The 26,259-nt window shown below is 45.2% G+C and overlaps 1 protein-coding gene across 1 annotated transcript in view; it reads right to left on the bottom strand.

Annotated features, from left to right (window-relative positions):
- Positions 1-280: 280 nt before the first annotated feature.
- CSNK1D (casein kinase 1 delta) overlaps positions 281-26,259 on the bottom strand; it is a 662,772-nt gene continuing 636,793 nt past the window's right edge. The window contains exon 11 of the mRNA XM_078653753.1: positions 281-3,595. The gene's annotated coding sequence lies outside the window, so the exon portion shown is untranslated. The remainder of the gene's footprint in view (positions 3,596-26,259) is intronic.

The raw sequence follows: 26,259 nt of genomic DNA, 5'->3' as shown, positions 1-26,259 counted from the left end.
TCAAATTAAACGGGTCGAAGACCGAAGTGATGCTCATGGGAAAGCAATGGGTGACCATCCCCCCATCAGCCTGGCCAGACGTGTTCGGGGAAATTCCCACCCCGAAAAAAGAAATTAAGACCCTAGGAGTCTGGCTAGAACCCGAGCTATCAATGAAAACACAAGCGGCCAAAACTGCAGGAACCTGTTTTGGGCTTATGCGCACCACCCGCAAGATTCTTCCCCTACTCCCGCCCACCTCCAGAAAACTCCTAGTCCAAGGGCTAATATTGTCACGGCTGGACTACAGTAACATGGTTTACCTGGGTGCCCCTGAGGTCACCTTGGCTAAAATACAACGAACACAGAACGCTGCAGCCCGACTACTCATGAACCTTCCCTCCAGAGTGTCAGCTAAACCTGCCCTCAAAGCCCTGCACTGGCTCCCGGTGCGTCAAAGAGTGGAATTCAAAGCCATGTGCACGGCTTACAAACTGATTAATGGAGCTGGCCCCCCGATTCTCAGCGACCTGGTAACGCCTTATATAGCTCCCAGATCCCTGCGGTCCGAGAATGAACATCTAGCCATCATCCCCAAATTTAAAAAGACACGCACTGGTGGCCGACGCTTCTCTGTGAAAGCTTCCACCAGATGGAACTCACTCCCCCGTTCCCTCAGACTGGAACCCAGCTATCTTATTTTTAGAAAAAAATTGAAAACTCTTCTATTTCCGAAATAACGTCCCCCCCCTTTTTTCTTCCTTTTCTCCTCCATCTCATCTGGATATCAAAATCATTACAGCGCGGGGATGCCTTCGGGTCACCAGGCGCTCTACAAGTCGTTAAAAATAAAAAAAATAAAAATTTGCGAGTCTGTAATAGGTTACCGACTCACAAAATAGGGTTGGTACATGCTAAAACCCATTTTAGCGGTCGTAAACGGCCTGATTTTCAATTTGTGACTGTGAAAATACAGTCGTACATCTTGCCCCAGATATCTTGAAGGGGTCGATTGTGAGCTACCTGTACCCTGCAGGTTGCTTCTCAGTAGCTCGCACATGATAATTCCCTGTCATCTGGTTTAAGACTATGCAGCTGCCCACCAGCTAAATCAGCGCTCTGAAACTATGCATCTGTTTCTGTGAATCCCGGGGAGCTGACAGTACAGGATGATTCATGCTACCTTCTTCTGAAAAAATAATTTTCTTTGTTTCTTTCTTTCTCTCTTTTCTTATTTTCCTCTTTGCACTTTCTCGCCTCTTTTTTCTTTCTCCCTGCTGCTTTCATTCTCTAATTCGTTCTAGAGTTTTCTCTCTGTATTTTTGCCTTTCGCTCTAGCTATGATTCTATTTCTGTTTTTCAGTTCTGATTCCTTCCATTTGTCTTCTGTCTTTCTTCTCTTTTATTCTTTTCATTTTTCTCTTTTGCCAGTTCTTTTGTTTCTATGTTTTCCCTCATGTTTCTTTGTCTATTCTTCTTTCTCCATTTCGTTTTCCCCTCTCTTCTTTCTTGCTTTCTCTCCTGCCTCGTTTTATTTGGCGATTTCTTTTGTTACCTGCTTTTCTCTTCTTTCCTTCATCTCATTTCTTTCAGTTTTCACTTCTTTATTTCTATTTTTTCTTTCCACTTTTTCTTTCTTTGTCTCCTTTCTTTCCTCTGCTTCCTTCCTTCTTTTCTCTCTTGTTCCTTCATATGTTTTTCTTCCCATCTTTCTTTCTCATTCTTCTTCTCCATTCTCTCATCTTCCTTTCTCTTTTCTTTACCTTGCTTTCTTTGTTTTTACCTTGCTCTTTTTTCTTATTCTTTTTTACTCGTCCTTTATTCATTACGTTCATTGTTTCTTTCTTCCTAGTTGCCTCCTTTCCTTACTTCTCATTCTCTGAAGAGCAAAGGGACAAAACTAGTCCTAAGGTACTCTTTCTCCAGAGGTAAACCTTTTCTGATGCAGATCGTATGACTTTATTTCTACTTGCTCACAGGGGAACGACTAGGATACCTCAGTGGCGGTGTTTAAGTTTCTTGTCCCTGTTGTACCCTTATTCCTTTCCTATATTACGCAGGAGCTCAGGAGGGTGTTCAGTGATCAAAAGGTGCACTCATTATGAGAAAAGTTAGATACTACCATTGCTTCCATTTCAGGGCTGGTTCTCCTGGACTTGGTGGTAAGAGCAACGGTGGCACTACAATATTTATGTTACATGAATGAATGAAATTGTTGTTTTCTAATACATTATGTCATCAACTAGCTGAAAACACAAATCAGTCGAGGGTAAACCAAACACAGCTTTCGTGTAAAAGTCATTTGCAGTAGAGTACCAAAAATGGTAGAAATTAGTCAAGATTCATCACAGAGACAAGTAACACATCTAACACATTACACCACCTTACTCGTTATTGTAGTGCAGCCAGTAAGCGCAGACAAACTGTTAGTGTGCTGAATGCTTAAGCATGCATTCTGGTTTAGCCTTGGCTGATGTTAAGTGGAAGCATGGCCTAAACGGATGCGCACACTCTGGACAATAATCCAAATCACAGGGTCATTTGCCTTCAGTAGTAATCCAAAAAGCTCACACCACTCTATGGACCCTTCCTCCAAACCTGTAGGTCTAGCTGGTTGTTCTAGTAATTGTAGGATTTCTGCAGCAGGGCACAGTGCGTTGGGCCCAGTGTAGGACAGTGCTCCTCCATGAGGTCAAGTGTGATGGTGGCTCCGGTTTCAGCTCGTTTTTCATAAGCTTCTCATAACCAAAAAGTAAATACAAGATCCTCGCCATAAGATGTTAAGCAAGCAGCTTGAAACGGGGCCCGCGTGCCACCCTGCTGGATCCATCGGTGACAGGGCCTGGACAGATGAGTACTGTCAGTGACCTTCCAGAAAAAGGAAACAAGGCGCTATGGGGACAAGATCACAGCATAACAAAGAATAAAACGCATAATGTGTAGAAAATGCGGATACATTACAAAGTGGCTGTAAAAGAACCATTTGTGAACACTAAGGAAGTTCTGGATCTAAACATTGTATGGAATGTTGTTGCTGAGGTACTGAAGGCGAGGAACCATTCAAGATGGCGGTGACTCTCAACACGGCAGTAGAGGGCAGAAAAGGGTAGTTGAGTGTGTAGCCTTTCTTGCACCAGAAGCTGTAAATACTGAATAGGCTTCCATGTGTTCCAAATACATCAGAGCGCTGAATATGGCTTCCATGAAAGAGATCACTAAGGATTCTGGACACATTGTTAATCCATGTCTCTGTAATGGCATTTGTGCACTCAGTTTGGTTTGTTTGAGAATAAGGTGCAGTGTTATAGGTCCACTATTTATTGAAAAACGTTTATTCCCTGCAATCAATCTCTCGGATTCCTCTACAATATGCCATATAATCCAAAATGTCGCCTGAATCTAGGACACGCAAGGTCATGCTGAGGAGGGAATTCGATCAATTCTTTGTGAGAAGGAATACCGCACTAGAGTATTTATTGTTGTCACTACAAGACTGAAGAGGTGGGGTTTCCATATCCTGTCACAGGTAGCTGGCGGAACCACTATTCTGCTATCAGAAACCTCTGGAGAAGCCTCACCTTTCACCATCAAGAACTGTTCAGGAGTAGACAGGAGTCTAAAGAAAAGGAAAAAATAAGATTCTCAAGGATCAGGGATTTAGGAATATTCAAGCTCAATTTACATTTAAAGAAGCCTCTTAAGACACGCACGATACTACACACCGCTGGTGAGGGATGAGCAGCAGCCATTTTCATTACAGTCATCATTCAGTTCATGCTAATGAAGGATAAAACTGTAGCAGGGTGCCTCTACCACTGTTAGACCAAGTCTCAATCCTACATGCAGTTTATGGGCCGCTTCCCACCTAATGGAGATACTGCTTCTCAAAGTTGTTCAGCTTGGAGTGGTGTATGGCTTGTACAACTTGGGTTCACATCAAGAGCTGCGTCCCTGATGTGGGGGTGCATCCTCTCTGATTCCCTCCAAAAAATAAGTGTATCGATGTAATAACGCTGACTGATTGCAGATGGGTATACCACCTGGCAATAGCAGAGAGTTCTGGGCTAGGTCTTACAGAGTGTACATTAATGTATCTTTAACCTACTTCCATGTCTGGCTCGCTCCTGTTTCCAACAGTCAGGAATGTTCTCCAGGTACAGGAGCATTTAGGGTGTACATAAGACATTCATGGAGGGAAACATCATTTTTCACTTGAGTCCCAGGTTTAGCGCACTAGTGTCTGCAAATGGTTAGCTAAGAAGTCCTTAGCTTGACTCTTTCGAGACAGATAGAGCAACAGTATCAAGTCCCTCTCAAAAGTGAAAGTACATTTTGGTAGAGGCTTAGTATGAAACCATAATCATGAGCAGCTTATAAACTCAAGGGCCTACCTTCCTTCATCATAATGCACCCCTTTGGCATAATGCAGCTCTGTGAGTAGGGTGTACTCTGATCTATTGGAGTGCCTGGGATGTCAGGGGTTGGAATGGGTAGATCAAGTATACAGTAAGGCTCATCTCAAAACACTCCTGACACTTCAACACGAATTTGGGCTTCAGAACTCAGATCATTGGCCGTTCCACCTACTGGCTCATTGCCTGTGGCATCACTGGGGCCCTCTCCCTTGGTTATGCCCTCTTCCCCATTCTTCATTACATTCAAATCCTGGGTGGGTTCTGAGGAGTGGTCTCTGGTTTTATGGCACACTTATCAAAGTAATCCACTCGGCCCCACACACAACACAGTATGGCGTAGATGGCAGATACTTCTTAGTAAGGATCATTTCCCAGAGGACTGTGCAGAACTGCTGTAAGACCATGACAGGGACCTCAGGGAGGGAGTCCAGGATGAAATTCCTCTACTTCATGATATTGAACGACTGGTACTGATCACACAGAAAGCTAAAATGGGCCAAGCTTCTGTCCCACGACCTTTACTAGAGTTGTAACGAGGCCACCTGTACTCTGCACCATGTCTTCTGACCCTGCACAGCCCTAACCGGGTACTGGGCACAGGAATGGACACACCTACATCACTACAGTTCACTCCAGATCTCTCCCTCACACTGGTTAGCTTTTCTTCGTGACTTCACTGATTTCCCAGCTCTAATAACCCCCACACACCGCCGGTTAGTGAACACCTTATCATGGCCAAAGTGTGCATCCTCTGCCACTGGCGCCAACCCTCTCTCCTGACCTGTGGCAAATAGCTACTATAGCTTTATAGAGTGGCATGTCATGAACAGCTCACATAAAAGCTTAATGATAAGCTCAAAACCATCAACTGTATTTGGGGACCCTTCTTCGCACTTGCCAACGGGCCAACAACATGACACTCACGGATCACTGAAAGAATATCGACGGACAGAATATCGACCATCAAAAATATCGTTGAGAAAATATCGACAGTCAAAATATCGAGTTTCTATCTACAAACAGGTAAGTACAAAAATATCGAGTTAAAAATATCGTTTACAAAAATATAGTTGTAAAAAATATCGTATTTACTAAAAACAGTGTTAAATTAAATTAATATTAATAATTAATGACTAAAATATACTTAAAATTACTTAAATTAACTTATAATAATTAAATAATTAATGAAAGTTAAATAAATATTTTTTTATTTCATATTTATTAAACATATATATATATAGTAATAAAATATAATAAAATAATACCCAAAAACTGAAAACTGACCCTGAACCCTAAAAATACCCCTTTACCCAAAAAATGAAAACTGACCCTGAACCCTAAAAATACCCCTTTACCCAAAAACTGAAAACTGACCCTGAACCCTAAAAATACCCCTTTGCCCAAAAACTGAAAACTGACCCTGAACCCTAAAAATACCCCTTTGCCCAAAAACTGAAAACTGACCCTGAACCCTAAAAATACCCCTTTAACCAAAAACCCAAAACTGACCCTGAACCCTAAAAATACCCCTATACCCAAAAACCCAAAACTGACCCTGAATATTACTTCACTTACCTTAAAAACGATATTACTTCACTTACCTTAAAAACGATATTTTGGCTGTCTATATTCTGTCCTGTCGATATTTTCTCCAAACGATATTTTGGAGTCGATATTATGTCCAAACGATATTTTGGAGACGATATTATTTATTTATTAAGCAACTTGTATCGCGCAAACTAAACCCGAAGGTGTCAAGGCGCCTATAAAACCAATCAAAAAGTTTGCAGAGCACCACTAAGGGTATGCACGTGTAAAAAGGTGGGTCTTTAGAGCAGATCTAAAGGCTTGTAGAGTGGGGCGGGACCTTACTTCCAAAGGGAGGGCATTCCACCATTTAGGTGCCAAGTTAGAGAAGGCCTTACCTCCCCATCTTGCTTTTCTAACACGAGGTACAGAGAGAAGAAGTTTGTGACTAGAGCGAAGATTCCTGCCGGGGTTGTGCTGAGATAAAATAGATCCTATGCCTGTAGGGCTGGATCTAGCTAGGGCTTTGTACACCATACACATGGATTTAAAAAGGATACGGTCCTCAACGGGGAGCCAGTGAAGCTGCTTTCGGGCTTCGGTGGCAGAGGCACGTTTAGGTAGGTCAAGAACAAATCTCGCTGCCGCGTTCTGGACCACCTGCAAGCGCTGTAGCTGACTCTTATTCAGTCCTGCATACAGCGCATTGCAATAATCCAGTCGCGAGCCCAGAAGTGCGACAGCAAGTTGCTTTCTTGCCTGGAGTGACAAATAGTGCCTGATTTTCCTTAGAATGTGGATGATCCCCCAGCAGGTCGATACAGTCCTGTTGACCTGTTGGCACATACTAAGGGTGGGGTCGATCATGACTCCCAGATTTTTTGCTGACGGGGTGGGCACAGGACATAAGCCCAGCAAGTTCGGCCACCATTCAGCCGACCAGATCGTTTCCTTTCCTCCAAAAACCATCACCTCCGTCTTCTCTCCATTCAGTTTTAGTGAGTTGTGAATCATCCACTGGCCAACTGCCTCCATACAAGATCTAAAATTGGCGGCAGTTGACGTAACTGACTGGGAGAGAGAGACTAAGATCTGGGTGTCGTCCGCGTAGGAGACTACCTCCATCCCAAAAGATCTAATAAGTCTGGCAAGGGGGGTCACATAGATATTGAAAAGGGTAGGACTAAGCGCTGACCCTTGAGGGACCCCACATTGCACAGACAAGGATGGAGATAGAAACAATCCCAGCATAACCCTTTGTTCTCTGTGGTCGAGAAAAGAGGAGAGGAGTCCCAGAGCAGACCCGCGGACCCCAATCTCCCTCAGGCGAGATGTTAACACCGCGGGAGATAGGGTATCGAAGGCCGCTGTGAGATCTAGAAGGATCAGGAGGGAGGTCTGACCCTCATCAACCCTGGTGCGGATATTATCCAGCACTATGGTGAGGGCAGACTCGGTGCTATGCTCCCTCCTGAAACCATGCTGGGAAAGATCCAAACAGCCCGAGCTCTCTACGAATGCAGCCAGATGTTTGTTCAGATGGGCTTCTAGCATCTTTGCGGGAGCCGGGCGCAGTGAAATGGGGCGAAAGTTTTTTAACACCCCAGGATCCGGAGAAGGCTTTTTAAGCAAAGGCTTTACTACAGCATTTTTCCACTGCTGGGGAAAAATGCCTTCCTTCATCGCCCTGTTCATGATGTCAACCAGAGGGGGAAGGAGAGATTCTCTGCACTGCTTGAGGATCTTTAGCGGGCAAACATCCAGCGGAGAGCCAGATTTGGTTTTATCAAGCAGGATTTCAAGATCCTGACAGGAGAGAGGAGGAAAGGATACCAGATCCTGATGTTGAGATGGTTCAGCATCACCAGGCTCAGAAAGAGCAGACAGCAAGGGTACGGCGGTCAAGGATTTTTGGGCCTCCAGAGCAGTATAGATGTCGGCGATCTTTGACTGAAAGAAGGCAGCTATCTTGTTGCACAGGTCCTGAGAGGCAACCACAGGATCCGGGGTCTGGAGGGAAGTAAGGGAATCAACAATCCTAAAAAGTTCTCTAGGAGATGAAAGTGAGGAAGTGAGTGCCGTGAAATATTCCTGCTTGGTCTTAATTACTTCCAATTTGTAGTTTTTAAGCAGGACCCTATGAGCTTCTCTATCCTTAGGGGCCCAGCTAGAGTGCCATAGGCGTTCCTGCCTCCTTACTTCCTGTCTACGAAGCCGTAGTTGTTCAGAGAACCAGGGAGCTGAAGGTCTTTTCCTAGCAGAATAACAAGACCTAGCTGGAGCCAACTCCTCTAGAGCCTCCGAAATGATGTTTTCGTATATAGAAACCGCTGTGGAGGTGTCCACCTCCCGAGGGATGGACAGACTAGATGTCCATGGATGGAAAGAGTCTTCCCTAATCTTTTTAAGGTTCCTTCTCACTTCCATATTGCTCGAGACCCTTCTGACAGAGTCCCGTGTCAGATAGGTCATATTGAAAGGGACGGCCAGATGGTCCGACCAAGAAAGATGGAAAGGGTTGGTAACTGTCAGCCTTAGATCGTTAGAAAAGATGCCATCGAGCGTATGCCCCGCTCGGTGGGTGGGACCATTCACCAGTTGGGTGAGTCCACAGGCTGACATTATTTCCACCAAGGAGATAGTGTCGTGCGCCTCCAATAGCTCTAGGTGGAAATTAAAATCGCCTAGAATGGTAAGATTTTGTCGGCCAAAGTAGGGTTCCAGAACCTGCATCAGTTTCAGCCCAAATCCTGCTCTTGGGCCAGGGGGGCGATAAACCAAGATTCCGTTAAATGCAGGGTTAACAGAATCAGATAGGGAAAAGTATAAGACCTGAAATACATCCTTGGGGTCAGAAAGGGGTATAGTATGGCAGTGGAATTTGTCCTGATACAAAATAGCCAGGCCACCACCAACACGGCCTAATCTGTCATATCGGGTTAGGCAATAACCCTCAGGGACCGCTTCGACCAGATCAGGGCCTGAAGAATCTTTGGCCCAAGTCTCCGTGATAAAAACCCAGGATGGTGTTTTATCTAAAACAAGCTCCTTAAAAACGATATTATTTTTAATAAGCGAGCGAGCATTGAGGAGAAGACAAGTTTCGCTAGGACTTTTTGGTGTTGAAAACGGGCAAGGCTCCGGAGGAGCAGGAGGGAGAGAGAGCTTAGGCTCATCCGCATCTCTCTGAAAGCAAGCACAGCCGGGACGTGTAGAAAATTCCTCAGGTCTGTACCGGTGAGAGCATGGGGCAGGAGAGGGTTTAAGCCGCAATACATCCTGTAAAGAATATTTCAGGACAGGGGCGCCTACCTTATTTTGGCCAGAAGTCCAGCCGTCCAGCCCGGCCTCAGCGCGGACGGGCGCAGACGGGCTGGACTCTGGCGTGACTCCGGCGTGGCTGCGGCGAACACGCTGCGCGCACACGCTGCGCGTCATCGCCCTCAATTTAAGAGGAGCTCTAGCCAGTCCTCCTGACTGCTAGAGCGCGGAAGTGTCTAGCGTTTCCTGCACCTACCCAAAATGGCGCTCCGAAATTCGAAAGCGCGAGGGACCGGGCCGCCAGAGTAGCAGTGAGGGACACAATTTAAATTGCAAGTATGCGCACAGGGGGAATTAAAAGCCAGGTGAAAACGCTACTAAAATAAATTTACATCAAATAAAAAACTGGAGTTTTTAAAAGTAGTCAGCACACGAGCATAACGCAGTGAGCGCTCGCCAAACAGGAGGATCCTACACCCTACCTCCTTTTAAACACTTCCGGGCATCAGATATTATGTCTGTGCACCGACACTCACCCCAGTGGAACTTCCCAAGAGGGTAGACACTGTGAGATCCCTAGGTGTTATGTGCTGTAGATAGCCCAAAATCTGTGTACAACACTGAAGCTATCAGAAACTTACCTACTCCCCCTCCAATTTTCCTCATAGCATAGATATAGTCCCCCTATCTCCACAGCTATTCATATATTTACTTCCCTGTTTATCCAATATCACCATCATGAGGCCTGCAACCCATGCCCCTCCCCTCTTCATCCTCTATGTTCCTCCCTTTTCCCCTTTCCCTCTCCAAACCCCCTAGATCTTTGTTTCCTCTTGCACCCGGCCCAGATACCTACGTAGAATATGAATCCTCTGGTGCTGTTACTTTATCCTTCTGTTATCTCTTTTCTTGGCCAGGCTGCGCTGTTTGACTCTGGACTGACAATTTCAGTTTTGATTCTGTTGATGTGATTTGCCATTTACTTTATTGGTGACCTTACTGTATAGTGACCCTCCCTCCCACGTCGTTACACTAAACCAATAAACAAATGTGGCACAAAAAAGCAATCACACACTATAGCATCAAGGTCTAGTCGGAAGTATTAATGCAAAATTAAACACAAATTTATTTACACTAGGAAAAAGGCGAAGCAGTAAAAATAATAAAGAATAAACCAGACAAACCTCCTAGTGTCTTTGGTGGCCAAAATATGAGTGCAAACATAAATATAGCACATACACACAGTAGCCACCACATCATCTATTTTGCGTTTGGCTCTAGTCTTTCTCTGTGCAGTGACTGTTTTTTTCCATGTCATGATGGATCCCTGAAGACATGGCTTTGCCTACAAGGAATACTGTGGATTTTGGTGCTATGCCCCTGTCAGTGAATGACTACAATGTATCTCTTGTGTTTGGCTGCATCATACGAATCCTGGATTAAGTAGGGGTTGGCCAATGGTGCTAATCAAGTTTTGACAAAACTCTAAAATTGGGACAAAACCTACACAAACTTATATCTCAGTCAAAAATATATGGGGATTAAGCTTCGAGGTTAATAATGGACTTCCCTTGGTAAATTCTGTTTAATATCTGGTCTGTGCCACGGAGAGCTGTGTTCCTTTTTCTGGTAATGGGCACCAGAAGTGAAACAGATACTAGTGGCTTGGTAATGCCTGTTTGAAAATTAATGTTCTATATATCCTAGGGGATCCTAGTAGAACTGTTCCCTTATGGGTAGCCACAAGGGTGGTGGTGATCTTAAAAGTCTTATCCTGGTTCCTTAATATCACGATCCATTCTAGATTATTTCATGCCAAAGGTGCACCCTGAACTGATGGGGTCCATAGTTTAGGTTTGGGTAGCACCAAATCTTTGGCCGGCTATATCTTTAGAGCAGAAGATCATATTGACATGATTCTAAAGGTGCTGGAATCAGAATGGGCAGCAATCCCTACAGTCTATGAAAAGTGAGGGGTTAAATCTCTTTAAGATAAAAAAAAACAGTATCAACACTGATACTGGAGCCTAGAGAATTTATCATGAAAACTCTGAAACTCAGGAGACTAGCAGACAACAGAGTAAAGCTGGATTAAGCACCTGTCAGGTCACAACCTCCACCCTGCACCATCACAATAGCTTGGCTGCATTATCGTTGCAGGAATTCTTTTCCATGGTCTTTTGAGCCTGAATAACTTGCCTCCTCATCCTTCTCTTTTGACCAGGAGTATGTTTCCTCATAGGATACTTTCTTTGCTCTCCTCAACAAATGTATGGATATTCCATTACAGCGAGTACACCCTAGTGTCTAATGTTTTTTGTATTTTTAGTGCACTACTCATGTACAGGTAAAGTTTCCCTTAGAAATAAGGATAGCAGAGGAGGCCCTCCCTATCCTCCATCCAACAGAGGCATGAATAGTTAAATCATTCTTTTTAAAAATCCACTTTAGCAACAGGCAGGGCCACAGTTAAGAGGGCTCACACGGATGATGAGACGCCCAGGATACGGCAATACACAATCCATGTACGCACTGGGCAATCCTATGAAGTGTCTCCGCCAACAAGGGATGAAGCTATTGCCTTTGAATTAATCAGAACAGTGCAGGTAGACACATTTGTCTTGTTACATCCAGGCAATTTGAACCTGAGAACAACTCCAAGGGGCAGCCATGTGGTCCAAATGTGCCCCATCCTATGCAAATTTATTTATGGGATGGATGGAACACACTTACTCATGGGCCCCCGGGGCAGCAGCCTGGACTATGGATATCCATTACTAGGGTCATTATATTGACTGTATTATCCTGATCTGGACAGGCACTGAAGTTCAAGTTCAAGTTCGGGCATTTATATAGCGCGCTACTCACCCAGAGGGTCTCAAGGCGCTAGAGGGAGGGGTTCATTATTTGTCGAATAGCCAGGTTTTCAGTTCTTTTCTGAAGGAGATGTGGTTCTGAGTAAGGCGGAGGTGGGTGGGGAGTGAGTTCCAGGTCTTGGCAGCCAGGAAGGAGAAGGATCTGCCACCCATGGTGGATTTTCGGATGCGCGGGACTGCGGCGAGGGCTTGATTGGATGATCTTAGATGGCGGGTGGGTTTGTAGAAGGACAGTCGAGTGTTGAGGCATTCGGGTCCTAGATTATGAAGGGCCTTGTGTGCGTGGGTGAGAAGGCGGAAAGTAATTCTTTTGTTGAAGGGAAGCCAGTGGAGGTCTTTTAGGTGTCCGGTGATGTGATCTTGGCGCGGGATGTCTAATATGAGTCTTGCTGGCGCGTTTTGGATGCGCTGGAGTTTTTTCTGTAATTTTGTTGTAATTCCGGCGTACAGTGTGTTGCCATAATCCAGACGACTCGTGACCAGTGCATGGGTGACAGTCTTTCTTGTCTCGAGGGGGATCCAGTGGAAGATCTTTTTGAGAATGCGGAGGACGTTGAAGCATGAGGACGAGACGGCGTTGACTTGTCTGGACATTGAGAGAGAGGAGTCTAGAATGAAGCCAAGGTTATGTGCATGGTCTGTGGGTGTGGGTGCTGTGCCCAGAGCGGAAGGCCACCAAGAGTCGTCCCAAGCTGAGGGGGAGGATCCTAGGATGAGCACCTCCGTTTTGTCTGAGTTGAGTTTTAGGCGGCTCTGTTTCATCCATTCGGCTACTTCTTTCATGCCTTCGTGAAGATTGGTTTTGGCGGTGTTGGGGTCTTTGGTGAGGGAAAGGATTAGCTGGGTGTCGTCGGCGTAAGAGATGATGTTGAGGTTGTGTTGACGCGCGATAGAGGCGAGAGGACTCATGTAGACGTTGAAGAGGGTGGGACTGAGTGAGGATCCTTGAGGTACGCCGCAGATGACTTCGGTGGCCCTAGAGTAGTATGGGGGAAGTCGGACTCTCTGAGTTCTCCCAGCTAGGAACGAGATAATCCAGTCCAAGGCTTTTCCTTGTATGCCTATGTTGCTGAGGCGTTGTATAAGGGTGCTGTGGCAGACTGTGTCGAAAGCGGCGGATAGGTCGAGTAGGATGAGGGCCACTGTTTCTCCGTTGTCCAGGAGTGCTCGGATGTTATCGGTCGCTGCAATGAGGGCGGTTTCGGTGCTGTGTTTGGCTCGAAATCCGGATTGAGATGGGTCAAGGGAGTTGTTGGATTCAAGGAAGGCGGCGAGCTGGCTGTTGACAGCTTTCTCAATGACTTTGGCCGGGAAAGGGAGGAGGGATATGGGTCGATAGTTTTTCAGTTCTGAGGGGTCTGCTGTGGGTTTTTTCAGAAGGGCGTTGAGTTCGGCGTGTTTCCAGATTTCTGGGAAGGTGGCAGAGTTGAGAGAGCAGTTGATGACATCGCGGAGTTGGGGTGCGATGATGGAGTCAGCTTTGTTGAAGATGTGTTGGGGACAGGGGTCAGAAGGCGAGCCAGAGTAGATTGAGTTCATGAGGCGAATGGTGTCTTCGGTGGTGATTGGGTTCCAGGCACTGAGGTTGTTAGTTGGAGGAGTGGGATTTGAAGGGGGGGGGGCGGGTTGATCACTGGGAGTATTCTTGAAGCTGTTGTGGATGTCGGCAATTTTGTTGTAAAAGAAGGAGGATAGCGTGTCGCAGAGGTCTTGGGAGGGAGTGATGTCGTTGGATGCTGTGGTGGGGTTAGTGAATTCTTTGACGATATTGAAGAGTTCCTTGCTGTTATGAGAATTGTTGTCGAGACGGTCCTTGAAAGCTGATTTCTTGGCGGATCGGATCAGTTGGTGGTGTTTGCGGGTGGCTGTCTTTAGGGAGGCCATGTTGTCTGGGGTTGGGTTTTTTCTCCAATTCTTCTCCATGGTGCGGCATAGCTTCTTGGATTTTTTAAGTTCATCATTGAACCAGGGAGCCTTTTTGCTGGCTGATTTCAACTGTTGCTTTTTCAGGGGTGCTAATTCGTCCGCACTGTGGGTAATCCATTGCCTGAGGTTGGTGGCCGCTTGGTCTGGGTCCATTGAGAGGGTGGGGGGGTTATGGTTGAGTGATGTGAGGAGTTGGTCGGTGGTGATTTTGTTCCAGTTTCTCCGGGGAATGGGTTGTGGACGGTTGTGGGTCAGGGTGGTTATGTAGCTGAAGTGAACACAGCTGTGATCCGTCCAGTGGAGAGCTGTGGTGCGATCGTAGGAGATGTGCTTGCTGGAGGTGAAGATCGGGTCGAGCGTGTGTCCGGCTGTGTGGGTGGGGGTGTCAACAAGTTGTTTGAGTCCGAGATTGGCCAGGTTGTCCAGAAGGGTGGTGGTGTTGCTGTCGAGTATGTTTTCAAGGTGGTAGTTGAGGTCTCCTAGAAGAATGTAGTTCTCGGAGGCGAGGGCGTGCGGGCTGACGAAGTCTGTGATGTCGTCGCTGAATTGCGTTCGGGTGCCTGGAGGCCTGTAAATGAGGGTGCCTCTAAGGGTGGTCCTGGGGTCGGTGTGGATCTGGAAGTGGAGGTGTTCGGCGGTTGCAAGATTGTCGTCGGAGCTGGTTGTAATTTTGATGGTGTTTCTGTGGACGATGGCGATGCCTCCTCCAGTTTGATTGGTGCGGTCTTTTCGAATAATCTTGTAAGTGTCCGGCATGGCTATGGCGATGTCGGGAGCAGAAGATGCGTTCATCCATGTTTCAGTAAGGAAGGCTATGTCAGGTGACGCAGTGTCGATTAGGTCCCAGAGTTCTGTTGCATGTCTGTGGACAGAGCGGGTGTTCAGTAGGATGCATTTCAGGCGGTTGGGTTCGGAGATGTGTGTGGAGGAAGTGGGTTTGGTGAGGGTCTTGAAGCAGTTGAACTTGCAGGAGAGGCAGGCGAATGGGCCGTGGGTACGTCCTGGGGTAGCTTTGCAGCATAGTGGTGTGCGTCCGGGGTTGAGGGCGAGGAGAGTAGCCGCATCATAAGTCGTTCTAGTGGGTTGGAAGTGGCGGGGACCAGGGGGTCTGGCGCTGGGCGCGGTCCGGGCGCGGACGGGCGTAGATGGGCTTACCTTTGGCGCACCTTCGGCGCGCATGGGGCGTGAACGCTGCGCGTAAAAGCATCTGTCATATATAGATAGTGGAGGGGGGAGGGGCGAGGGAGGAGCAGCTGGGAGGCGGGTGCGGGGCAGATAGCCAAGGCAAAACAACAACAAGCAAACAGACAAAATGGCAGCGAGCCAAAAAGCGCTACAGGACGAGATGGGGTACGGCGCTACAATCTTAAATCAATCTGCAGTGCGAAGCAAGTCAGGTAATAGGCGCTACAATGCCTAGCAGCTTCTACCAGTGCGAGCAATGCGTGCAGAGCGTGATCTTAACGATACCAGCTGATGTGCAGGGAGCAACGAGGGGAGCGACCGCTTCGCCGAGGCTCAGGACGGTCACAGCGCTATTTCCGGATGTGTAGGGCTTTAATCTCTGTGGGAGGGAGGAGCAGCTGGGAGGCGGGTGCGGGGCGGATAGCCGAGGCAAAACAACAACAAGCAAACAGACAAAATGGCAGCGAGCCAAAAAGCGCTACAGGACGAGATGGGGTACGGCGCTACAATCTTAAATCAATCTGCAGTGCGAAGCAAGTCAGGTAATAGGCGCTACAATGCCTAGCAGCTTCTACCAGTGCGAGCAATGCGTGCAGAGCGTGATCTTAACGATACCAGCTGATGTGCAGGGAGCAGCGAGGGGAGCGACCGCTTCGCCGAGGCTCAGGACGGTCACAGCACTATTTCCGGATGTGTAGGGCTTTACTCTCTGTGGGAGGGAGGAGCAGCTGGGAGGCGGGTGCGGGGCGGATAGCCGAGGCAAAACAACAACAAGCAAACAGACAAAATGGCAGCGAGCCAAAAAGCGCTACAGGACGAGATGGGGTACGGCGCTACAATCTTAAATCAATCTGCAGTGCGAAGCAAGTCAGGTAATAGGCGCTACAATGCCTAGCAGCTTCTACCAGTGCGAGCAATGCGTGCAGAGCGTGATCTTAACGATACCAGCTGATGTGCAGGGAGCAGCGAGGGGAGCGACCGCTTCGCCAAGGCTCATGAAGTGTTATTTCGAATACCTAAACAACAACCCATATAATGTGAAATTCACTCTAAATACGTCTAAAGCAAGAATCCAAATTTTGGATGTTGAACTGTATACATCTGGCAATAAGCTGCATAGTACCCTTTTCAGGAAAGACACAGCTGTGAATAGCATCCTGCACTAAGAGAGTGCACACCCTACAAGCACTAAACATGCTATTCCCTATGGGAAGCTTATTGGAATCCGTAGGAACTGTAGTGAGAACCATCAGTTTGAAGCACCTAATGCACAGGGGTCTTTGGACAGACTAGAAAGAAGAGGATACAAACATCAAACCCTTCTTCAGGCAGTTAGATGAGTACAGAAGGTTACAAGAACAGACACTTCAGGAGTAAGGACCAAAAAAGAGACCAACGATTGCTTGGCTTTCATCACAACACACTCTAGACTGAATCAAGATTTGTTTAAGATCCTTCCCAAACAATGGAAGATTTTGAAGGGTGTCCCAGGAGTAGGATCTTTATTGAAAGATAAACCCTCAATCACTTATAAAAGGTCTAAAACCTTTAGGGATTTACTTTGTCCCAGTTATACTCCCACAAGGCTACCTCATATGGGAACCTGGTTGAAACATCCAAATGTTTTTATTTTACCTGTGGGGAATACAACATTTGTCACTTAGGTCTAAACAGACCACAGGAATTCTCTTACAATACCAGACACACATACCATGTTCAACAATTTCTTAATTGCCAGTCTACCTATGTGATTTATGTTATTATTCGTAACTGTTCTAGGATCAGTACTACCAGACAGTTAAAGCTTCATAGTCATGAGCATCGTCAAGCCTGTCTAAGGAATAAATTCCATGGTATTGATACTGTAACCCAAGACTTAAGAGGCGGCAATAGGGAATCACACCTACGGCAACTGGAGGCTCAATGGGTCTGTAAACTGAGGGCTGTAGCCCAAGGCCTGAATACTGATAATGAAATGCATTTCTTCCTATAACTTATTATGACTCTCTGTTTTTTTTGGTTGATTAAAAGGTATGCGATGTTTGTAAAAACACAAGTGTTTTTAACATCTTACAGGTCAACAATTGCGTTTGGATACTTTAACATTGACCTTGGAACTTAGATCCTGTCACTATATTGTGACTTAATCAATGTAAATGGTCGTAATCTATGACCATTGCTGTGTGTTCCGTGTTATATGGTTGCAGTCTCTAACCAATTTGATTCCAAAATATAATTTTGCAATTGTATTCCTTCTTTTGTAAACAATTGCTGTAAAAGTAGAGTGTACCAAAAACTCTGCAAAAAGTGAGCTATCCATATCTGTTATTTGGTATATGAAACTGTCCTGCCTACTTTAGCAGCCACTCCTACTTTACAGCATCTACTAACATATTTGTCCTTGGTGTCTGGATGTATCCTTAACTTGTTTAGTTTTGTGATATCTGAATATGGAAATAAAACATATAACATTTTGCTGTTAATTTGTTGTGAAAGGTACTCCCTATATGTGCTAGTGTTACTTTCTTTTCTTCTATGGTGGGTGGTCAACTCTATGTCTTCCTCTTTTGAATATTATGATCGGGACAACTTGGTATCTTGGCACTCTCTTTGGCTGTTTGCTATGTAAATGAAGCTGTACTTTAGCTTCATATACATTTTACTCCAAAGAGGTTATATTTGCCCTCCTCTGTGTCTAGAATTACTCAGACTTAGGATTTAATTAGGAATTCCTTTTGTACTAGATTAATGTGACTGTTAGGTTATGAAACGACTGAATATACAGCTGTACAAAAATTGTTTTATGCTATCACACAATGTACTAATGAACCAGTTTCAAATTTTGTCCATTGCGATATTACACGCACAAGTGAACGATAAAGTTTGTTCAACCTCGTGGTTCGGTGAATTTCTTTCATGACGGCAGCACAGTAGATAAGATGGAACTATCAAGTGTTTCATGCGATCACATAATTTATTAGTGAACTCGTTTCATTTCATGTCCATTGTGATATTACATACATGAGTGAACAAAAGAGTTTGTTCAAACTCGTGATTTGGAGACTCTCTGAGCATGATGGTAGCATGGTAGACTAGACGGAACTACCAAGTGGTAGGCCACGCCTAATTGTGACGTGTCAGCAGAGCAAAGGCCAGTCTTTCTTTTGAAACAGACCTTGAAACTGACTGGAACGGAAGTCTATTGACGACGTTCCAGTTCGGTTAATGGTGTGAGGAGCGGAGAGCCACACACGGGTGAGTCTCAGGGTTTGACACTTGAGTGTACACTTATTACTGCCAACAAACTTGACGCAATTATGATGTGCCTGTATCTTTATCTTCGACTTATTTTAGATTGTAAATAGGATGTTAGAGTCGGGTCCGGGCTCAATCCGTTAAGAGGTGGCACCATGAAGTCTACTGAAGCAGATTGTGTGGTCACTTGTGACCCAAAACTTCAGATATTTTTTCCTTTTTCTGTCTTTGCTTGTAACTGCTGGTGTTTCTTTCCAACATGAAGACCTCCTGTAATCTGCATCTTTAGCTTCTATAAACCCACCTGTGGAGCGTGAGTTAGTCTCCAGTGTGTCATGTGCCTGTCACCGGGAAAAATGATTGACAGGCGTTCCTAGTCCAAACAGTATTACGTAGGGATGAATCAGCTCAAGGAGACTTGCAACAAGATAGTACATTGCAGCAGAAACGAAGCCCACTGAAGATAAAAGTGCTCCTGAATCTGTACAGGAAATGTAACTCACCACATGAGCTGCGGGAAAAGTTCAGTGTCCTCAGAGTGTTCAGGACCACCAAAACTAGAAACACAGCCCAAGAAGTCAATTCCGGTCCGGACAAGGGTTGTGTTCACACAAAAAGCGTTGCATTCGCTTAGCTTTATTTCACAAACATACCATAGTTGGCAGAGAATACTGGAAGAGCATACTGCAGTCCATAACCTCTAGTGTAAACTGACTGGAGCCACCAATCCAAAGATGGCAGCACGCCAGCACAGGGTGGATCACGGCGTGTGAGGGCCCCCCACCATGCAGCGCAGAGAGGATTCTTCCCGCGAAGATAACAATAGCGGGCCTATCACATATGAAGATCTCGAGAGGTGCAAAAGGTAAGAACGCGTGAATAGATAAAGCCACGTGCCTCTTTTTTAAACCGCAAGACTGCGGTTGAACTGCCGAAAGTCAATGGGCCCCAAAATGATTTAATAAACATATGTATACTCACAAAAAATCTCATTATTGCCTACGTAAATGGGCAGATACCGATAGACATGTGTAATGATTGAAGAAACATTCACCCAACAACGTGATGCAGGCACAAATAGGCTTTCATCAGATCCAACGTTGACATAGAGACGCTGTCAGATGAAATTTCCAAAGTCCATGACAATGTCATAGTACACAGGAATAAAACATGAACTCCCATAGAGCAGATTGTAGAGCCGTCAGCATTATTCTTGAGCTTGAAGTAGCACAAGATAGTTGTAACCTTAAGATCTATTAAACATGAAGTAGTGGAGTGTAGCACGCCTGGGCTGGGGCTGTCCTGTGAGGTGGACTCTGGTGGGGCTGCAAGGCGTGCTGCTCCAGTTACCAGTTTCCTTTGTTTCTTTGCTGAGTTCCTTAGTTTCAAAGCTTGTTCCATCTGTGCGTCCTTTCTGACCACGTACTGCTGCAGATTTCTCTTTCGCTGTCTCCCCTTGTAACTGTAGTAGGTCCTTTCCAACATGTGTTCATGCTGTATCCTCATCCTTAGCTACCATTAAACCACCTTTAGAGAGTGAGGTAAGATCAGATTGCATAATCTTCATCTTAAATTGCCATGAATCCACCATTTGTGCGTGAGATAGGCTACAGATTGTCACCAAAATGTAGTAATCTAGTCCCATGCATAGAAGTGACATAGTAGACGCAGCCAGGTAGAGTCTTTTAAGATTATTTATTAAGTCCATAAAATGTATGGTGACAGCCCCACCAGAAGCAGCCTGCTAACTTTTCAGTCCACCTTTCAACTGACAACACTCACACCAGGCACCCAAGCATTCCACTCATGTCAATCACACCAACATTCCACACAGAACCCTCACACTGGCTGAGCAGCTAGGGACAAGGTGAAAGGGAACATAATAACATAACATGAGGATACTACACGGGCCTTCTAACTTGTTAAATGGAATGGGTTACTTGCCCACCAACTGTGTTTAAGGGCCTCTTGTGTGCTCACATTTTGTGTTGTTATAGGATTCACTTGTTTTCATAGTTTGCATACACCATTATGGAGTTGGATATTTTGCTGTTTCTCTGCTTTATGAGATGGAGTAGCAAATTGTGGTACTTGTGTACTTTGTTCTTTTAGTTTTAAAGAATACCAATTTCCAAAACTCGTTTAGCAAATGTGTGCTTGGTGGAATACAGTTGTCTTTTACATCAGTGTACCAAGAACGTCTCTCAGACTCAAGGGGTTTCATGACACCTAATTAAGTATCCACTGGATTTTTCTGATGGCCCACACTTTGGGATATGTTACCCCTACTACTATATGAATCTGATCCTTATGGAGGAAGTGCATGACCGATTGATTAAAGTTACTTCAGGACCTCTTGGGGGGACCAGATATGTAAAAAGAACATTATATGATGTTTAAGGGACATCCTTTTTGAATATTCTTTGTCCTTTTTGTAGGAAGACTACAGTCTCAGATGTGTGTCCTCTATTCTGGATAATACCTTATACAATCCTAGGAATAGTCGGGTGATATTAATAGTGGTAAGGGAGACAGACCGACATTATTCAGCTTATAACTCACTCATCTGAGCACTGCATGACAGTCACTACTTTTTTGGTTGGGGTCCCTATAACCTCAACGGTTAACCAGGGATGATTGTATAGTTGGTGCTGTTTGTGATGTTACTGGTTAAATGCACTAGAGAACCCTGCTCAAGTGCTTCCACAACCTTTTGGGTGAGTCCTCTTTTTTACTTTATTTAACCCTTTCGGTGCGTCAGACAGCCCCCGGCCGTCCGACGTCACGGTAGGCGTGTGCAGAGGACGGCCTGGGGCCGTCCTCCGCACCGCAGTGGAATTCGCGCCGCGGTCAATGGGTTAAACACATTGCTCTTCTCTTGTTTTTCCTTTTGTGCGTTTACTTTTCTGTTTGATATTTTTCTTGAGTTCTTCTGGGTAGTCTACATAAGGCTTTAAATTCTTGATGCCTGGTTGTTTTTACACAAGTGCTAAGGGATCTTTGTTAACTTCGCTTGCATATGAATTAATGTTGCTTGTCACTTTGGCTGTTTTAAAACACGTTTACTCACATCAGTAATTGTAATTTATATTACGTTGTATGAACAGTACCTTGATGTGAGAATGTTGTATTTGCAGCCCTGATGAAGCCCTGTTTTGCTGCACGTGTAATGGACTGAAATTATTAAAGAAGAATTTTGTACATCACTGAAGCTTCACGAACGTTCCTTCTGTCATTTGACTGTTCATACCCTTTGCCTCTCTTTCTATTGTGCATTAACTCCTGTGAGATATCTCCGTCAGCAAGGGATGAAGCAATTGTTTTTGAATTAATAAGAACAGTGCAGGGAGACACATTCATCTTGTTACATCCAGGCACTATGAACATGAGAAACTCAATCTCTAGGCTGGTGGAAAAAGATACTTCACCTTATTGACAACTCACCTAGAAGCATATTAGGTGCAGCAACTGCGTGTGACTGGGCCTAAATGTGTTTATAAAGCCCCAATTTACGCCTGTCTCATGAGTCTCCTTGAAAGACACTAGCTCTGGCGGGAAGACTTTACTGAATATGTACACCACATTAGCCATTGGGAAAGATATACCAACAAACGTTTACTAATTCAGCATGGACACATTCATAAACTAAAAAAAATTATTCACAGAATAAACACCAATGACGTCAGCATCTGGTTGACACACAGCTGGTCAAATATTTGTATTCAGGGATTTAAATCCAAACTCTACAGCATGCTACACAGAAAGGAGACAGACACCATTACCATACTCCATGGAGACAGCATGAATAACTAATGAATACCTTTCCCAAAGGAGAACTACTATTTATTCGATGAACTGCAGTAAGGAAGAGGCCTTTTAATCTTAATGACTGGAAGCAAAATACCAGTTAATGGAAGGATGTTATACTAAAGATTGCATAACGAAAGCCGATATGAATAACAGACAATAGAACAGACAATCTCTACTGACCAGAAGGTCAACCATTATAGTCAAATTATTTGTTTCACCATGAAATTCCATGAGGGACAGTGTGAGCAAACACTAGCATCGCCTAACCAACAACCCTACCCTCTCAAATAACATAACTATGATACCTCAAATATCTTTTAGAAAAGAAGCTACACTCAAGGCCAAATATGCATCTTCAAATTTAAAGACAACAGGCAAAAAACCATCAATAAAGAATGGTCCCTGTCCAATGGGTGTTTAAATGCCACAATTGCTCAATTTGCAAATTCAATGAGCACAATAAAACAAAGATTATCTACAGGCAAATCAAACCTATAAAATTAATCATCGAGTAACCTGTAATATAATATGTGAGATCTACATGATTACTTATTCTTGCAATTTGAGGTGCTTATGCAATACCATTTGACCCTTAAAGACGAGGATACAGAACACTAAAGGAATACCCATAACATAATTTCAAACTCACCTTACTAGAACACTTCACAACCCAGAAGGAGGGTGGGAGTACACTGTCTCACATCTCAGCCCTCAATTTGCCCCAATGCATCATGGTAAATGCCGTGCATGATTACACTTCAGTAGTAGTCTTTAATGTTTCACCCTTGTTGTTGCAGCATGTGCTTTGTAACGCTAGACACGTGTTTCTGAATTCATTCCTTCATCAGTAGAGAGCAACAAGTCATTCTGGGCGGGCTCGAAATGCTGCCAAAGTCTTTCCAGGTCTCTGTACCACTCAATGGGCAGAGGTGCATCAACACAAGCTCATCAGCTCAGTAACTCAAGCTATCACAAATATCCCAGTGAATTTATGTCTGTCCCACAAATATCAGTGTGAAGTTCCTACATAAGCCAGTCCTCTGTTTTACGCCCAACAAAACTTCCTACAGGAATATCTTTTAGATATTACAGGGGATAACTCACCCGTCATATAGAAGCATGCTTCATCATAGGTGCCTCTTTTCACCAGGGTAGGTATATACTACCACCTAACCAAAAGAAAGTTAACACTGGGAGCTCGAGATACATTGCACTCTGGACAAGTGCAATGTTACAGTTAAAAATTACTTAGGGTAAAAACAGGATTTCCCTTTATTCAGTGATTACCCTTGCCATGGTTAAAACATGCTTTGGCTGTATTATGAAAATATAACGGTTTTCACATCCACTCCAAGAGACACATCTCACTGAAACAGGAGCAGTGAAAGTTCGACAGGATTGGGTGGGAAAAGAGGTACACAGTTGCTGTCCTTTGCGAGTGGCAAGTGGCTTACCAACACCCCGGAAATGTGGCCTATTCATCCTGATTCAGAAAACATTGCCCCATGTACTGCCTAAAACCTGGGTTGATCCGGAGGATCATTATGTGTTTGTCAAATTTAGGATTAACAGAAAGATAATATGCGTAGGTTCAGTGTCCATGCTCATGGGTTTGAAGCATGCCTTCCTTCTTCAATTCACTTGAGTATTGACAGATATACATACTGCCAACATCCTTATAGGCGGGAATTGAAACTGGGCCAAAGATGCCCTCTTAGATCGCACTGGTCCAATTAACGTATCCAGTACTGTGGATATAGCACTTCTAGGCTATCTTGTGGCTGATTATGGTCTTCATGACATATGACGTCTACTGCATCCATCAGACCGGGAACACACATCTCAACCCAGTTCATGGCACGCAATAACGGTTAGATTTTTTCCTGATGGCCCATCCTTTACTTCCCGTTCTTTATGAGACCTCAATTTTGGAGAGCGCATTTTCAGACCACTCCACCATTGCCCTGGAAGTTGATCTGGGTCTGTCACAGCTAATACACAATCCCTGGCATCTCAATTTACTCTGATAAAACCATCTGGGGGGCAAGACCCATCTCAAAGCACATGTGCAACCTTATCGGGAGAATAATGATGGTTCGATTAACTCTTCCCTTACATTGTGTGCGGCAGCGAAGGCAACCATGAGGGGGCAGGTGATGAGGGATGCAGCCCTGTTCAACAAGGGAGGAGGGTCAGAAGGCTTTAGAGGTGAATATAGTCCACTTCACGTGGGCTTACACAGCTGGCCCTGCCGCCATTAACAGGCACAGTCTTGAGACAGCGCCCATTGACCTCAATACCTTCTATACCTTCAAAGTCGAGTATATGCTACAGAGGTTGAAATATAGGCACTATGAGGGAGAGAAGGCAGGACGACTACTGGCAGAGCAGCTCAAGCTGAGGGAGGTGGTAATGGCCATTCCTGCAATCATCACTAATTTGGGGACGTTGGTCACCAAGCTACAGAAAATTGCAGATACATTTGCCTCCTACTATAGGGACCTCTACTCCCCAGAAACTGTCCAGGGAACAGAGCAGATAAACACCTTTTTGTATGGTCTTCACTTACCGTGCCTCTCAGAAGTTGGCAGACAGCTGATTCAGGGTTAGATCGCCAAGAAGGAGATAGAGCAAGCCATCTCAGACCTACCCTATCACAAAGCCCCAGGTGAAGAAGGCTTAGGCTGACTGGTCTGTCTCCTTGGGTTTACTGTCCAACAGGGCGCTGATTTCGGTCCTCTCCAAACCAGGAAAAGATCCTCTCCTTTGTGGCAGTTATCATCCCATATCCTTTCTTAATGGCGTTGTCAAGATACTGGCATACAGTCTAGAAGCCCGTCTTAAGCGAGTCCTCCCCTCTCTTATCCACCATTCACAAATGGGGTTTGTCCCAGGCTGATCATCACGCAATCATCTTCGTATGTTAGCTCAAGCAGACTGGTTAGCAGCGAACCTTCCGGATTAGGCCTTGGCATTGTTGTTGGACACTAAGAAAGCCTTCTACAGGATAGAACGGGAATATCTATTCGCCACACTCTGGAAATTTGGCCTTTGTGGAAACTTCATCTCCAAAGTGAGAGGGCTCTACAAGTCCCGCTTGGTGCAGGCCAACTGTGGGGCCTTTCTTTCTGATCCATTCCGGGTCCACAGAGGGAACACTGCAAGGCTGCCCACTCTCCCCCTTACTATTTCTTCTTGCAATGGAGTGGTTAGAGGCTCAGATTACAGGCATTCCTACATCTGAAAGTCCTTCAAGGTTGTATATATATTCAGATTAAATTTTTCCAACTTTATTGGCCTTATCCACCTCCATTTCCGTGGTGTTGGAGGCCATTGATGCTTTTGTGGCAATATCAGACTACAGGGTGAACTGAGGAAAGAATGAAGCCTTACTCCAGTCGCAGATCATCACATGTGCCGGCATAGGTATCAAGGCATTCTACTAAACAGGGGCTTGGAGCACATGGTGGCAGATAACCTGGACCCATTAATGGAGCAAATGGGATTGGACTTCGCAAAGTGGTCTCACCTCAGTCTCTCTCCCTGGGGTCAGACCCAGTTGATAAAAATGGTTACCCTTCCCCGAATCACGTATGTATTAGGCATGCTTCCCCAAGTAATACCCCTTTCGACCATTAAGGCCTTCATCTGGGGCTCAGTGAGACCTTGCCAGGCAATTAGGAAGCTTATCACCCACGGATCAGCAGAGGGATTGGGCCAGCCTTCTGTGGAACATTACTGCTTAGCCCTACATTTAGGACAAATGCCGTACAAGGATACAAGATCCTCCATCATGGGTTGTGATTGAATGCAGACTCCACGAGGCCCCTTTAGGATTACAGGCCCTCTATCTACCTGGTCTCGCCACCGCCAACACACCTAATCCCATGCTGAAAGCCATGTATGCTGTCTGGATGTGGGCTCACAGGCTCTTATCAGTGGACGTGCATCTTCATTACAAAGCTCTCATCTGGAATGATACTAGCATCCACATGGGGGGACATGCTTGATTGGGGTCCTTGGAA

This window comes from Lissotriton helveticus, chromosome 7 (genome assembly GCF_964261635.1).
Source record: "Lissotriton helveticus chromosome 7, aLisHel1.1, whole genome shotgun sequence".
Classification (NCBI taxonomy): domain Eukaryota; kingdom Metazoa; phylum Chordata; class Amphibia; order Caudata; family Salamandridae; genus Lissotriton; species Lissotriton helveticus.
Note: the sequence above shows the minus strand (reverse complement) of the source record. Positions and strands in the feature narration are given on the sequence as shown.